Raw genomic sequence first — 13799 nt, 5'->3', positions numbered from 1 at the left:
CAAATGAGATCAAATGTGTGAAGGCACCAGAAGTACCGGCAAGCTAGAATCCTTGCGTTCAAGAGGCTGAAACAAGGAAGTGGGGAGTTCTAGACCAGCACGGATAGCATAAGGAGATATTGTGTGTGAGTGTGTGTGTGTGTGTGTGTGTGCGCGCGCACACGTGTGGCACACACATGCATGCATATACACAGTCTTTAAAGAATAATAAATAATATAACAAGCACATGAAACATGCTTCACTGGGGCTTAGATGGGGGCTGGAATGGCAGGCACAAGTTCTTCTCATTCTCATCCACTCCTTTTTCTTCCTACTTCTGCCTGCTTGCCTGGAAACCAGGGTCAAACCTTCCCTGCCTGCCTCCCAGACAAAACAGAAAGCATTTGCAAAGGCAGGAAGCAGGCTCCACAAGCTAAGTAACTAATTACACACACTTCCAACTTTCCCCACACAGCACCCTGAACGGGCCCACCTCTGGCGGAAGCCTTGGCAACCGTATGAGAGGGTTGAAGACACCAAGGCACGAAGAACACAGCCATGGTCTGTAAACGGCAACGGCCTTATCGGCTTTCACCTCCACAGCTCCTGACCTTCTGAGGAAGAACAAATTGTTCCCCATTAGGAAGGTCATTCTTCAGGAGAGATAAAGCCGTCTGTGCCTCGGAGGTAATATTTCCCTGCTGCACCAATATCCTAATACATCCGTGTTCTGCTCGTGCCAGAAATATACTTCTATAAACTCTCACATAAAAGAAAACTTGATTTTCCGGTGGGGTAAATGGAGAGAGAAAAGAAACAACCCTCCGAGCAAAAATATTACCAATCAAATAGCGCCGGGCGGGCCAGGAATGTGACTAAATGTGCAACCTCACGGATGTTCTACAGCACGAGGTCTGCTCCACTGGAAGAACGCCTGCACCAGACAAACCAGATAGAGAAGCCAGGCACGCCTCCCAGTGACTGGTCTGACTGGCTGCTTACGGAGGTTAAGAGGCAATAAGGGAGAGCCAGACCTGTCGGCCAACGTGCAGGCGACTCGCCTCGGACACACAGTAGAGGGCTAGGAAAACAGTCACATGGTCCAGCGTGCAGCGCCTAGCTCTCTCTGCGGAGCACTTCCAATAGGAAGGGTTTGCACTGGGAGGTGAAGGCAGTTAAAAGTCACTGCCTTCCAGGAGCCATGACTTTGCTTGCTTGCCAGGAGTATCTTCAACCCTTGGAATGGTAGCCAAGCTCACCTCGCGCTTGGCAACTGCTTTGCAAAAAAAATCAAGTCGCTTTCTCAGGGAAGAAAAAGCTATCCAACCAGTTAAACCTCATTCATTGTGCACCACTCATTTACTCCCTATGCACACACACAGGCAGGCACACACGCACGCACCCATGCTTATGTACCAGGTGTAGAAATGGGGACTCAAGTCAAATTCACCACCCAGAAATGATGCCTCCAAGGACAAGACGGTGGTCAATTTATCGCCCGGAATGGAATTTTTAGGGGTTTCTATCTGCTTCGCTCAACCTTGCACTGCAAGTAGAGAAAGAAAAGCAATCTGCAGATGCTTCCAAGTCCCTGGACACCATTATTTGCCTCCTCTCGTGTTCTTGGGTAATCCATGCACTCCTTATTGCGAAGCTGGGCACGAGCTCTCAGGAGATAAAAGCCTTTGTTCCTAAGGAAAACAGCTGGCCAGAGCTCTGTGTAATAGCCACAGAGATGCAAGCAGAAAGGGCTGTGATGGACAGGTCTCTCTACAATGAGTCAGACAAACCCTTCCCTCGGCTACCACTTGACTATCTGATGAGACATTCTGGTATGTAAAAAGGCCAGCCAGTGGCACCTGATAATAGGTCAATCGTATTCACATATGTATCGACAGATTCCCATCACCTATGTCATCTGCTATTAATTCCTCAATACTAACTAATGGTGAGTATCATGTCACTACAAGGCCCCAGGATCCCAAACTAAAAGGCCTGGGCCTCTTGTTCTGGAAATTTTCCCCAGAAGCCAAAGCAACACACACCCAATGGCACAAATTTGCAAAAGAAATGGAGGAAAGGGTGACGTGCTGGGTCAGAGGAATGAGGGTTCTGAAAGCTGACCACAAGTTTTTCAGGAAAAACAAGTCACAGACAGGCACAGTCACGTAAGCATGAAATACCATCAACTTGTTTCTGTCACTCTAAGTCTGACAAAGCTACAGTGGAGATCGAGTGGAAAAGAACATCTTGCTGGGAGATAAAGACGGAGACGCGAGCAAGGGTGAGAGCACAGGAGCCTTGTGGACCGTCACCAAGGAGACTGGACTCCATCCTGCGGGCAGAGGCTCATCAGTCATTAAGTTCCAAGCAGCTGCCTGAGCCCAGATCCACAAGCCTATTTTAAGAGCCTTCTCTCGCCCCTTACAGAGGCCCTCCTTGTCTTCCTCAGCAAAATCCGCCTTCTTGAAACCCAGGATACCTCTGCAACTATGATCATCACGCGCAGCTGTTCTCCAAGTGGCAGTGGCATCTGTGGCCCATTTCCCGTTCAGCCCTCACACTTGCTGGGAACAAGGCTATCCTCCCCTAGACCACAAGCCTTATCCTTCACTCTCCCCCCCCCCCACCCCATCTGCTGCTTCCAAGCCTACCCACCCCCTAAAAACACACTTTCTGTCCCCAGTGGGCCCGGGACAAAGGAATGTGTGAAAGCACAGGGGTAGGCTCTGAGAGCCGGAAGATGATCTGTTCCAAGAAAGACAAGGAAACAGAGCAGAGGACTCTCCATGATGAGACTTCCCCCTTTGCAAGAATTTCATGACAGGAGGTCTTACTAGGCTCTCACAGTCCCTCAGTCATCAGGGCTCTGGGAGCAGCTACTCGGAATGAATCTTTACAGAAAGAAAGAAGTGTAATAATTGGGCCCATTGTCCTACAGGCAGAAAAGAAGACAGACTTCTGCAACTAATCGAATCACAAGAGACCCCAAAGCCCCTCCCCTTCCACGACTTCCAACCGGCTCCTTCCTCCACTCTACCTTGCACTCCAGTTACTCAAAATTCCATCCCTCAGGCCTGCACTGGCACTGTCCACACCCCTAGCAATATCATGCCTCCTATTACAACTCGCCAAGACCTTGGCGCTTAAACAATCTTATTACTTTCACTAGACTTTCTTGACTGGCCCTGTTTAGGTATTCCCCATACCTTCCCCAACTTCTCATCTTTTAGTATGCCCTAAGATTTACTCATTTTGTGTGTCATCCAAGCTTTGTGAGGCCAGGAGTTTTCTTTTGTTTGAAGATGTACTTCCGGAACCTGGGCAGTAGTAACTGACACACAAGTGACGCTTGCCTAATGAATGAAAATCTCAAAACATCATCCTCCATTCTCCGTCTGGATGCTACTTCCCTGTATCCACCTAGGATGGAAACTGGTCCTGACTGCCCATGCTTCCTATCGGCCACACTAGACTTAACTTCCTTAAAGGCAAAGACCCTGTCTTACTCATCTCCACATTTCCAAATCATCGGCGGTGCTCAAGTATATAATCCATTAACTTAAAACTCAAATTGCATGGAAAATGGGCAAAGAATACATAGGTTACACCAATCTAACTCTATACCTAAGAGGTATTTGCTTCATTCAGCAGTATGATGTCTTTGTCAGGCATTTCTGGTAGGCAGAGCCTCATGCCAGGGCTTCTGGAAGAACAAAGACACTCAAGACTTGCATCTCCAGTGACCAACAGTTACCAGCCACTTGGGGGTGACTGAAGCTCAAGGTGAGATTAAAATCAAGTACCATTTCCATTCTTCACCTGTGACAGCCACATTTCACTGTTCAATCCTGCATTGGAAGGAAAGTTTCTTTTCCACAAAAAAAGCTCTCAATGGGCAACTTGACAAAGGGACACACTGCATAAGAACACGATGCAGCTGAGAACTATGGGAACTCAGAGAGTGGTTGCTGCCTGGGACGGGGGAGGGCTGGGGAGTTTGGGGAGATTTGGAAGAAACACCTTCAAAGTTGGAATCTTTAAAATGGCTATCAAGGGCTGGAGAGATAGCTCGCTGGTTAAGAGCACTGGAAGCTGCTCTTCCAGAGGACCAGGGTTCAATTCCCAGCACCCACATGGCAGCTCCCAAGTGTCTGTATGTAACTCCAGGATTCAGGGGATCCAACACCCACACGCCAGGTGTTTAAGATGCAGGGCACAATACCAGTATGGGTGGTTCCACAAAAGCTTGGATGCATCTCAGCAAACAGCTAGTAAGACCGGTAGTTGGGGTGTGGGGCAGAACACCAGTGCACATGAAGTAAAAATAAATTAATTTGTAAAAATGGTTATCAAGAGACTGGTGTGGTGGCACATACCCGTAAACCATAGCACTGGGGAGGCTGAGGCAGAGGCAAGGCCAGTCCAGGTTAGAAGGGGAAAGAGGGGAGACCGTCACAGAAGCCCTGGAGCCTGAAGAACCACTGCCCACATGGGAAAAGGCTCCATGAAGCCAAAAATGCTAGGAAAAATGATTGATTTATCCTCCTGGGCACACACAAGCCTAGAGGGAAGCAGAGAGGCCGTCAGAGAGAAAACTCTCAGTTTATAGACGAGAGCTTGATTAATGCTGATACCAACAGAAATGAGTAGAAAGACAGAGACTCATAGTGATGGCAGATTGCAGAGATAGGACTAGGCAGCTCCTTGCTTGGGTAGAATGTGTAGAAAAACAACAAAAATACCCCAGGCCCTCACAAATGCAGAACCCTCTGCCTTCTAAGATGTCAGTAACCAGAAGACCACAACCTAGATTCACTCGGTGCCATGGGGACTTGAGAACTACCCTTCCCCCAAGTGGTTCACCTGAGAGCTGTCTGAACCCCCCCCCCTTAAACAGAGTCAGAAATCCTGGTGAGCATTGCTAGGCTTCTCAGCCTGCTCCCAGTCACCCTTTAGAAGAGCAGGAAGATGAACACATTCTATGCCTTTGGGGAGCACGGCTCTCAGCCAAATCAAGGCGCTTTGAAGCAAGGGCCACACGCTTTGCTCACGTTCTACAACCCTGCCTTCCCAGCCCTCCTTGGCCACCCACTGCGGGTTAAAAGCTTCTTTATGCACAACCTCAGAGCCCACCATGGACTGATTCCAGCCACTGCTGTACCAGGGGCCTTAACCAGGTGCTTAAGATTCAGGGCACAACTTGGTTAATGTCATTTGGGTGGCTCCACAGAACTTTGGATGCATTTCAGCAAACAGCTAATAAGACCGGTGGATGGGGAGTTGGGTAAAGAGTCAATTTGGCATTTACTGGGGCTCATCCTCGCCATCCCACCCCCACCGCCCTGGCATGACAACCTGCTTCCATCAATTAATCTATCTTCAGCAACCCAGAGTCAGTCAGTATTACGGCCCTCTACTCCAAGAGCCTTTTATTCAAACAAGCACATAGTTTGGGTAAAGAAAAAGGAAAGCAAAGGAGGGATTTCTAAACCTGCCCGGGAGAGAGAGAAAGAGAGGGAGGAAGCACTAAATTCATGAACAACCCCCCCCCCCGAAACCCTAAAAGGCCAGCTTGCCTCTTCCCACTCAACAATCCTGAACTGACTGAGAGGCACACATGGCTACTGAGAGGAGGTATCACAGGATGAGGGTCCATATTCCTTTCCCACAGCGTCCCATGCTTTCCCCATGGCCCCTTATCACCTGCCCACAGGACTGAGCAGGGTCTCTGCTTGTTTATGGACTGTGGCAAGAGGTAGAAAACCAATTCAAGAAATAACTTCCTGACAGGCTGACAGCTGACATTCTTAACTGAACACAGGATGTGCCAAGAAATTATCAGGCCTTGGTTTGCTCTCACTGATAGATGACAAAGCAAAAAAAGAGAAGGAAGAAAAGTAAAGGGAAAAAAAAAAAAAAGAAAAGAATTAACTGGAGGGGGGAAAGGGGGCAAAGCCAACTGTAGCCACATGTCTCATAAATCGTGATTTTTATTGAATGTTTTACCACATAATAACAGCAGTCAAACTGAATAAAGACACCCTGCTGTTAAGTTCCAAGGGAGCTCGTGTACCCCTCCAGATGGGCCCGGGGTGTATGGAGGAGAAAATGGAGCTTTCTGAGAAAGCAGATTCAAAGGTAGGGACAGGCAGTGGGTTCTCTCGATGGCTTATAAAACGTGGAAACCCAGAAGCCAGGTGAAGCCGGATGAAGCGAGATTAAAGCAAGCTCAGGGCACAATAGACACGCAGATACAGGAGCTACTTCCGATGGGTCTGTAGAGCATGTGCGAACAGGCAAAAGCCGCGATGGCCTCATGTCTACAGCTAATGGTCAAATTATAGGGACAAGTCAGTAGCTCACCATGGCAATGCCCCGCATCTAAATAAGCCCAGCCACTTCCTTAAGGATATGAGAAGGATGCATCCAGTCCTCAGGGGAGACGGCTTTACTCTGGAACCTTCTCTCCCAGTGACCCACACTCAAAGCCTGACCTGCAAGCATCCCTAAACAACCAGGAAATATAGTAATTAAGGCAGATTCCCAAAATGTCTCAATCTCTGAGGCAGGATGAGGAGTGGTTAAGACTTGTGCAACTTTACCCTCCTCCGTCCCTACTCATCTCACAGGTAAAGGGCAGGAAAAGAAAACGGATGTTTGGCTTCCCAAGTCATGACGTTTTCTGAACCCTCAGAAAGGCACTTACTGTCAAATACACGCAAAGCGCCTGTGGTCACCAGCAGGGTAAGCAAGCAGGCACACCGCCCCACGCACACAAAGCCTTCCACAAACATGCCCAGCACCCGACGTACTCAAGTGCACTGACCTGGCCAGAGTTCCACCGTTTCTGCCCTTTTCCCAACCAAGACTAGGTTCCTGCTGAGGAGCCAGCCACTGTGAGGCAACGCACGGGGGTGCCCCAATCCAAAAGAAGCACCTCTCAGGGTAGACTACGCAGAACTGGATGCCCTGATCCAAGTCAGAATTCAAGATCACCAGACTACTACCAGACTAAAACCCGGGTTCAAGCTTGTCCGTCCCTTTCCTCTCCTACCCCAACCCAAAGGCACCTCTGAGTAAAGATGGCCTCCACCACCCTGGCTCCAGGGTATAAGGTGCTAATGCAGAGTCCGCCGCCACCCCCGTCCAGGCACAAGGCAGAACGTCTTGATTATGGAAGGCAGCTGAGATGCCCCCTTTTCCGAAAGATTCAAACACTGTTTCCAGCTGCGCCAGCTACTTGGACACAGAAAGCTCCTGGGCGGGGTTGGGAAGAAAGCACACACGGAATCAAACATCCAAGGAGAACGGAAAACCCCAACCCCAAAAGTTGACCCTGCAGAGCTCCTCCAGCTTCAGGTGTTGGGTTGTGTGGTACGCTGTGGTGTTATGTAGCATGGTACATGGCGCTGTGTTGTATTTCATACGGATGTTGTGGTGTACCGTGAGACGATATGGTGGCATGGTCTGTGCTATTTCGTGGTACTGTGTGGTGCTGGGTGTCACTCTGTGCTTTTGTGTGGGGCCTTGTGTATGGGGTATTTTATAGTATAGTGCTGAAGTGTACCGTATGCTATGGTGTTACGGAAGATGCTAACACATGGTCCTGTACTCACTGAGCTGAATGGATCAATAATAAATTCCTATTGAGAAGCAGATTTAAGTAGACAGGCTTGGCCTGGATCGAGGAGCAATGAACTGGATCAGAACCAGCTTGGCTTGACTGCGGGTTGTTCCAGGTGTTCCCGCCTGAACAAGACACGTGATCTCTGGGAGCCTCAATACCCTCATCTATGAAATGGGGTAGCATTCCCCATTTCAGATATTCTGTAGTTTTTGTTGGCTGGCTGGTTAGTTGGTTGATTTTGTTTTGTGTTTTTGGTTTGGTTTGGTTTGGTTTGGTTTAGCTTGGTTTTTTGAGAGAGGGTTTCTCTGTGTATGTAGCCCTGGGGCTGTTCTGGAACTTTCTGTGTAGACTTGGCTGTCCTTGAACTATGCCTCCCAAGTGCTGGGATTAAAGGCCACCATGCCCAGAGGATGCTGCAGTTTTATCCCAAGGATCTAATCAGATCATGTGAATGCTTTGCAAAACTGCAGACATGGCCACTGATCAGCCTCATGAACATGACGGGTAGCTCACCCAGGACCGCCCCGACGTGGATTTTTCCACCTCAGTCATCCCTAACGGAGACCGAGGGGGAAATGGACAGAAGCAATTAGCATCAATAGCTGATCACCTAAGACAGGGAACCCTTGTATGATGTAATTAAAGCATGCAGGTGAGCTCACGTTCACAGCTGGGACAGGCTGCCTCAGGCAGCTGCTCCTGCGCAGTCAGAGCCACAACCAGCAAGGAAGACTTGGAGGTGTCCATTACTCCACATCACTCCCATTCTTACCACGCCACTGCATCCCAGAATCCCCAAACAACATCCATCCCGGGCAGCCTCGACACCCTGATTCTTGCTGGCTGTCCTCTATTGCTGTGGTTAAATGCCATGACCAAAAGCATCATGGGGAGGAAAAGGTTTATTGTAGCTTACAGTTCGTAATCTACAAACAGAGGGAAGTCAAGGCAGTTGTCTGAATAAAGGAACTGAAGCAGAAGTCATGGAGGGCTGCTGCTTACTGGTTTGCTCAGCTTCCTTTCTCATGGCAGCCAGGACCAGCCTCGGCCAGGGGTGGCACCACCCAGAGAGGGCTGTAGCCTCCCACATCCATTAGTCAAGAAAACACCCTACAGACTTACCTACAGGCAATATGAGAGGCATTTGCTCAACTGACTATCTCGTATCAAGATAGATGCCTCTAGCTTGTGTCAAGTTGACAAAAACAAAAACAAAACAAAACAAACCTACCAGGACGCCGGGCATGCCTTGAACTCCTGCCTAAGCCTTGAACTCCCCGCCTAAGTCTGTACTGAATTCCTAAGTGCGTGATAATGTTTCCTCACCATGTTTTCCCTCTTGCTAATCCGAGAAGCTCGGCCTAGGTAATGGCCCTGCACCCCACCCCTTGAGCCCCCAACCGCCTCCACAACCACTGAGAAATTCGAGATGTCTGGAACACAGGAACACACCTGTATTCTGTCACTATTTGAACACGCTCAGAGACAAGAGAACTAGAAGAACAAACTGCCCCAGAGGCAACAGTGAAGGCGACTTCACTTCCCAAGACTTTTTCTCCATTCCTTGCTCTATAGCCAGGCATGCCCAACCTTCTGACAAGGACATTGACACTTACAAAGTTCATGCTTGAGAACCATGCAAACTGAGTCAGCCCTCCCGACCCCGGATCCCTCAAAAATAAAAAAACTCAGATTTTAAGATAGTTTGTGATTTGATGCTGGTCTATTTCCTAGGCTATGTGCAGCCACAAAAGGCCTCTGAGCCCACAGGTTGGACTTATGTGTGAGCACAACAAAATGCTTCAGACAGCCTCAAGTCTGACGTACCTCAAGTCTGGAAAGATGCTATTCACCTACAACCACCATCTCCAAAATTCTGGCCTTCTATCTGCTTTTCTCTTCCTTCTTCTCCCACAAGCCCTGTCTTTAATGTAATCATATTGGCGGTTTGCAAATAACGCTCCTGGTCCAGCAAGGATACGTTAACACAGTCAAACCAGAACTCTGTGACGGAAGACACTAAATACTAGACATCCAGTGGCAGACAGTCCCATGGGGGCAAGAATGTTCTGGAGCACCCCGAAGTCCCACTTCGGGGGGAGGGGGTGAGAAGGTATGAAGACCAACCTCACAGCAATGCAGGGACTTGTGTCCCAGCTGCCATCTGGCCGAAAGCTCATCCCAGATGCCCAACCGTTCACAGAATGAATGTTAAGTGGCATCCGTTGTGAGGTCAAGGAAAACCATCTTTCGGAACTCTGGACTTGGAAAAGCAGTGTTGAGTCTACAGCCAGAACACACACACACACACACACTGTCTGATCTCCGAAGCTAAGCAGGAGAGGGCATGGTTAGTAACTGGTTGGGAGAGTCAATGTAGCCTCTTCCCATAATATGAAGGAAATTGCCCCAGAAAAAAAGGTGCGGGGTCCGGTGAAGGTGGGGACAGCACCGTACTGAGGAAGTTCAGTAGAGAAGGCCAAGGGATTGACGGGAAACCATTACCTGGGGCTGGACCTAGACCTGGACCTGAACTTCAGTTCGCCCAGGTTTGTGCTATCTCTAGACATCACTGATGTTAATGGCTACAGACAGCCTGCCTTTAAACCGTGAAGTAGTACCACCACCCTGAGACAAGACAGTCCCCGTTTCACCTCATCCTCCATATCTTCTAGATGTCTACTGGGGAATGTTTCCTTTGTTAATCTATGTACCCGGTTTCTGTTTGGAGGGCAGTTTCTTCTTTGCTAAGTCTACTGTGCAAGGCTGTAACATGGGGGGGGCGCTCAAGCCCATTTCTAAGCATTTAGTCCCTTACTCGGGTGCCAAGCTGATATGGTAAACTGGTGCCCTTACCTGGCCTAACAGCCTCCTCCTGGCCTTTCGTAGCAAGATCTGAAAACTGGGGAATCACTATTCGGAATTGCCCTGCAGCTTGGTTCAAAAGGGGGAAGTGATGTGTTCTGGGCTTTGTTTCCTCTGGCATCCATGTCTGGGGAGAGTCTGATTATTTCAGAAGCAATATCCTGTGTCTCCACGGAATCTATTTTTCTGGAAAGTTTGAGGCAGGGTTGTGGCAGCAATGGGGGCGGAAGCAATGGAATCAGGAATGATTGAGACAGCATGGTGGCCTCTGTTGTGAACTCAGCAGCTGGGGCGTCCTCCTCCTGACTCAGGACTTCCTGACACCTGCGAGTGTAGCTACCTGAAGACCCAGCCCGGCCGCAGGGCTCTGAGCCGGTTCCTGAGCACAGGTTTCTCAGCATGTCCTAATGATTCCTGTAGGTATCTTCCCGATCTTCAACACATTCCTTTCTGCCTTAAACTGAACAGGACCGGACTCAGTTCTCTGCAACTGAAATCAGACCAAGACATTGCCTCTGTTCTTGTTTTGAAAAACAGACCATTATCATCGCTCAAAAAAGACATAAGCCAGAGCCTGATATTTCAGTTTGGGTTCTCACTAGCTGCTTGACCTGGGGCAGGCACGCACTAATGTTCCCTAGGTCTCTGTCTTCTCACTTATAAAAATGAAACAGAGAAAGGAAAAAAACAAATGAAGCCCACAATCCCTAACTACGCCCAGCTTCTACTGACCTTAAATCCTGGGCCCTTTACCACTCGTAATTATTTCTGTTTTTGTTTCGTTTTGTTTTTAATCAGTTAATCAATACAAACTATCTATTCAGAAAAACTATCCTCGTTCTGGAGGGAAAGTTTTCAAATCACAATCTACAACATTCCCGCCCCCGGAACTGAGTGCAGCCTGTGCAAGAAACAGCCTGCAAAGAGAAGGCCAAGCAGGCAAGGTGAAGACTCAAGCGTTCCTCTAGCAACAGGTAGCAATACTGGCTTCCGTCTCATTTATATTTATAACAACAGAGAGTACCTGTTGCTTCTTTGTGTAATGAAATAGGAAATAGGAAACAGGTGCAGTGTGCTTTTCTGTTTATCCGCACCTACTGTGGAGAGGAACCTCAAGAGGATGAAAACCTACTGATAAACTGCTGGGAATGAATCGGGGAGTGGGGGAGAGCTACGGGGTGGGACACGGGGCTCCCAGGGGCTCCTCACTGCAAGTTCTGATTCAGTGGGAAACTATTTCCAGCCACAAACTTGGATAAATGTTAACCAAGCAGGATACTCGGGAAGATAGGTCAGCGTTCAGAGATAAGGTAGGTCATCAACAAGCCCCGGAGAGAAGCTACCACACACACCAAAGGAGGCGGGGAAAGCTGAAGGGGTAGGAGACAGGGGAAAGCTGAAGGGATAGGAGGCAGTGGACCAAGAAACACCTTGGCCTCGGCACTAACGGCAACTTTACTATGAACGATGAGCTTTGGTTTTTCTCTGGGTCTCACACACACACCACCCAGAGCTGGCAATCAAACCTACAACCTAATGCGTGCTAGGCAAGTTCGCTACCACTAACCTTTATTATTTTTAAAAATCCTCATTGATTTTTTTTTTAATTAAACTATGTGCTGGCTAGTGTTTGTTTGTTTTTATAAGCTTGACCACAAGCTAGGGTCTTCTGGGACTGAAGAATATTAGAAAGAGAAAATGCCTCCATAGGATTGGCAATCAAGTCTATAGCACTTTTTTTTTTTTTGATTGATGATTGAGTAGGTGAATGACGTTCACTGTGCTGGAGGTCTTGGGGTCTATAACGATGCAGGCTGAGCAAGCAACGGAGCATCACCCCTCCGTGGCCTCTGCATCAGCCCCTGCCTCCAGATTCCAGGTTCCTGCCCTGTTTGAGTGCCTGTCCTGACTTCCCTCAGTGATGGACTATGACCTGCAGTGTGAGCTGAAATAAACTCCTCCCCATGCTGCTTTGGCCCGTAGTATTTTATCACAGCAATGGAAACCCTAACCAAGAAAAGCTAATAGGGTAAATTTCTGTTGATAGTATAAAATACTGCCAATTTCTCTAGGAAAGCAATATAAATTGAAAATACATTTTAAAATATATATAAGCATACATATTGTGGATATTTAGATATTTTAAAATCTAAAGCTAAAAGCTATCATGTAGCTTTAATTCACACATATACTGCATGGATAAACACACACACACACACACACACACACACACACACACACACACACACGTAGATTCTGAGAAATGTTCACAGCAGCCAGTGGTGGCTGAGGCAGAAGGATTACTTCAAACTCAAGGCCAGCCTGACCTACTTAGTGAATTCCACACCAACCAATGCAACATAGTAATACCCGTCCCCAAACCAAACTGTCTGTAGTCTTTAACCACCCTCCCCCATGTCACTTTTAGATACAGACTGTAAGAGGTGGCAGATATGTTCGTAGACTGAGGTGTCAGTCTTACTTGTAATACACTGTTAACAAGTTAACCATTCAGTAACTGGCTTCGACCACATCAAGTATAATCCTGAGTCACCATACCATTTAGACAGTAAGACAGTAAGAACTGTCTTTTAAAAAGTAGCAAATGATTATAGAAAGACTCATGATACAGTTATGAAAGCAAATCAGCAAATGATGTCTGACCATATGTGCGTGCATATACACATATACATAAATTCATTTCTGTTTTTTGCCTTGAAAAAAGGGATGAGAGAAAATGCACCAAAGCATTAAGAATGATCATGTCTAAATGGCAAACTGCGGGATGAAGGGCGATTTATTTAATACTGATGGCTTCTCAAAGTTTTCCCCAAGTTTCTGTAATTGGGAGGAGGGCAAAAGCAGTAGTCAATATTCTAAATAAACCATCCATGGGAAACTTCTCTGCTCTGTGAATGTCCACGTTGGAGTTGAGAGCATTTTCTCACAGACCCAACTTGGGATGTGAGCCCATCCACTGCGCGAACGAAGCAGGAGGACGCACTTAGCGTGTCTGTAGGCAAGAGTGGTATGTTCAGCTGTTTTTTAATTAATTAATTTGAGTCATGAGCATTTGAAAGTGACTACTTTATGGAGCTGAAATTTACATTTATCTCCCGTTTTAAAGCCCATTTAGCAAATTAAGAAGAAAACAGCAACCATCAGGGAAGTTACTGAGCCTACAGAGAGCAGCCAGCTCCGAGGGCTCGGTGAGGAGCGGCCACTTTGTAAGGACTCTGGGAAACAGCAAGCCCTGTACAGACACCCCGTCAACAGCCCAGCTGCCTTGTGACTCTGTCCTGGGGAGTCGCTCACGCCTGGACC

At 47.9% G+C, this 13799-nt stretch overlaps 1 protein-coding gene across 9 annotated transcripts in view; it reads right to left on the bottom strand.

The window, feature by feature from the left end:
- Positions 1-13799, bottom strand: part of Msi2 (musashi RNA binding protein 2) — a 359282-nt gene that overhangs the window by 246864 nt on the left and 98619 nt on the right. The gene's annotated exons all lie outside the window — the stretch shown is intronic.

This window comes from Meriones unguiculatus, chromosome 7 (assembly GCF_030254825.1).
Source record: "Meriones unguiculatus strain TT.TT164.6M chromosome 7, Bangor_MerUng_6.1, whole genome shotgun sequence".
NCBI lineage: Eukaryota > Metazoa > Chordata > Mammalia > Rodentia > Muridae > Meriones > Meriones unguiculatus.
Note: the sequence above shows the minus strand (reverse complement) of the source record. Positions and strands in the feature narration are given on the sequence as shown.